The sequence below is a fragment of the Hordeum vulgare genome, chromosome 2H, assembly GCF_904849725.1.
Source record: "Hordeum vulgare subsp. vulgare chromosome 2H, MorexV3_pseudomolecules_assembly, whole genome shotgun sequence".
NCBI lineage: Eukaryota > Viridiplantae > Streptophyta > Magnoliopsida > Poales > Poaceae > Hordeum > Hordeum vulgare.
In genome coordinates, this window is record NC_058519.1 from 215121320 (window position 1) to 215124651 (window position 3332).

The following is a 3332-nucleotide window of genomic DNA, read 5'->3' on the forward strand; positions in this document are numbered from 1 at the left end:
TCTCGCTCCTGCTCTTATTTATTGCACTAGATCAAAACGGTTTCAATGCTTTTACCACGTTAGTTGAACCCACTTCCTTTGCATGACCTGTCCTTGTCAAAGTAAATAGCTGAACCTTGCAACCTAGCATACCTGGTAGATGCTTGAGCCAGGATGTGCCTTATCCTGCTATGCAAGCTATGCTTAGAGTTGAGTATGGTCTGTCATCTGGGTGATGAACGGGATCTTGAGAATGTGTTCTGTTAGTAAAGGTGGTGCATTGAACCTGATTTGGTAAAGGTACCGGTGAAAGGCTATGTAGGAGTACATGGCGGGTTGTTTCATTAGAACCATCCTTAGGAACTGAGTTCCGTGTATGTAATCCAAGACTAGATACTACCACACGTTGGGATACTTAATTGACCCTCTCGACTTATTAATCGCTTAGTACTCGGTCCAGGAGTTGCAAGTAGTTTCTGGTGTTTATAGTCATGCTGGAGGTCGTGCGTAGCGCTGACCTTAGAGGTGGGCTATGATGCGGTAGGCAGTGGCACGGTGTACCAAGTGGCACCCGGATGGTGGGCTTGGGAACCCTGCGCACATTGTTTGGGGCCGTGGCGTAAACCTCGGCCGGACTTCCTTGCGGGTTACCCTCAGATAGGCGATAAACCTGGACTAAGTATTAGCATGGTTAACGGTCGTGGCCGACTCCCTCGCTGGGCTTCCTCTTGAAGGTTGCCGAGGTGCATGACGTGCACATGGCGATAAATGGCGAGAGCGTGTGTGAAATTGTACACCCCTGTAGGGTTATGATCTATTTGAATAGCCGCGTCCGCGGATATGGACTACTTGGAAACATATGTTGTTCATAGATAACTATAATGGCTACTCATAAAATTGTCAAGATAAGTGTGAGTGTCGTGGACGACATTTCCGTAGGGAGACGGAATGATTGCATGATGGAGTATTGTTGTGGTGTTAGTGGACTCGTGTGCGAGAAACATAGTTTTCAAAACTATTTAAAAATGCAAGTTGTCTAGCCAAGAGTCAAATGCTGGCTTTCTGCATGGAACCCCACAACTCCTTGTTGATACATTGCATGAGTAGATAGATTATCCTAAAGTCTTGCTGAGTACTTCTGTACTCACGTTTGCTTAATAAATTGTTGCAGAGGTTGTTAACGACCCTAATGGAGGGTTCTTTATAGACGTTAACGACGACGAGTAGCTGGTGTCCCAGCTACAATTTGGCCCTAGGTTGGGTCTGTAGATAGTCAGGCCTTGTGCCTTTATCTTTCCATCTGTTTGTACTCAGACAGCTTTAATCTTCCGTTGGCTTGTAAGACTTGTGTGTATGTCTTGAGATGATGGGTCGTGAGACCCCTATCTGTGTAATATTATGTGTGAGGCTCTTCCGAGCCTTCTAAATAAAGTTCGTATATTTATGCTTATGTTGTGATGCCATCGATGTATCTATGCATATCGGTATGCCATGCGTACGTGTGTTGTACTTGATATGTATGGGGTCCGAATACCTAGTCGTATGCCTTAGTAGCACTCCTTACGGGGAAATTCCCATTTGTGATTCCATCGAGCCATGGTAGTTCGCTATTTCTCCGGACACATTGGTTGACCGGCATGTGTCCTTCTTAGCTGTTGTGTCTGTCCCTTTGGGAAATGTCACGCGTTGTAATGGAGTCCTTGTTGCTTGCTACGACTCGTCTACATTTGCTGATGACCGACACCTGCTTTGTTGGGTGATGTATGCATGTCCCTGTATGGAACTGCACTTTAGTTTATGACTAGACATGTCAATCCGGGTTCTTTGACATTGGATTGCTAGCGACACAATTGCATACGCGAGTCAAAAGGCGCAAACGGTCCCGGCTAAGGTAAGGTTGCAGCCGTGGGGATAACCGTGCGTGAGACCACAAAGAGATGCGATGTGTTACAGGCTGGATTCCTATAGCTTAGGATCGGGGTCCCGACAGCGTTGGTATCAGAGCCTGACTGACTGTAGGATTACTAAGCCAAACTGGTCGAAGTTGAGTCTAGAATTGCTTTATTTATATATAAGGGAATTGTTTGTGAAAGGGAACGTAAGACTCTTGCTTCTCTTCTTTAATTATTCTATTCTGGTCATCCTCGTCTTTTCTGTGGGGATTAAGGACTAGATTACTTATCTTTCTCTTAGGCTCGTGTTTCTGATCGGTAGATTACAGGACAATGAGTAGAGAGTTACTTCGGGTTTCTTTTATTCCAAGGAAAAGAAAGTAAGTTTTGGTGACCATGGAATTGAAGTTGGTAGTTGAGTGGTTATGCTATCCTATCTTTATGGGCTGTCTCAAAATTGTTTTTGAGCATTTACAGCCGTTATGCTGCCGAATTTTGTCTTCAGAGGTCTAATGCTTTTTAAATGACTCTCTATTTTCAGATGCCTGGCCGTCCTTCTCGTCAGGTGGTCCGTCTAACTAGGTGCATTGATGTGCCAGGTCATACTGCCATGCTAGTCAGGATGATGTCAGTAGCCGGTTACCGCTGGTACCCACAGTACACAGTGGAGGAGGAGTACCGGGATTTTAATCAGAGTCAGTATCTCCGCACTGTTAGGGTATTCCCAGATTACCCTGGAGCTGAGGAGCCGATCCATTGGTCTTATGGATTGGGGGTCGCTGTTGACATGGCAGTACAAGATGTTGCCTATTCAATGCTGACCATCATGAGGGCTAGACATGCACTGCTGCAGAATTCAGAGTTCTGCTATGTTCCTGCCTCTCAGCCAGGAGAAGAAGGATACCTCAATGGGGTCTACTTTGATTCCTCTATGGAGGATCCGCTATTGCAGTCCACTGCTGAGATGCTAGAGAATAGAGACAGGGATGCTCGTGCCCTTCGAATGGAGCTCTATGCTACACGTGCCCGTCTGTGGATGGCTTTGACACAGTTGGCACCTGTAGTCCAGATAGGGTATGGAGATATGGAGATGCTGAACCCTGTTATGACCCATCTTCCGGCTCATGTTGACTGGCCTGTTATAGGAGGAGTCACCCCTCTTCGGGGACCTCTACTACCACTAGTCAGGGGACCAGGGCCACATCTGTGTCCTTACAGATCCCAGGGGTCTCAGGCTCGAGTATTTCCTGATCCGCAGGTTGAGCTCCCAAGTCATGGAGGCAACCTTTATGAGATGTTCTATGTGGATGCCTGAACCCGTGAGTGGAAGGATAGTATGGTAGTAGTTGTACTTCCACAGTCATGTGTCTGGTGGAGTATGCTTATGTCGAAAGATGAATTCCGGAGGCATAGATAAATAATGTATAGGAAGCTTGGAAGCCTCTGATGAGTAGTGTCATC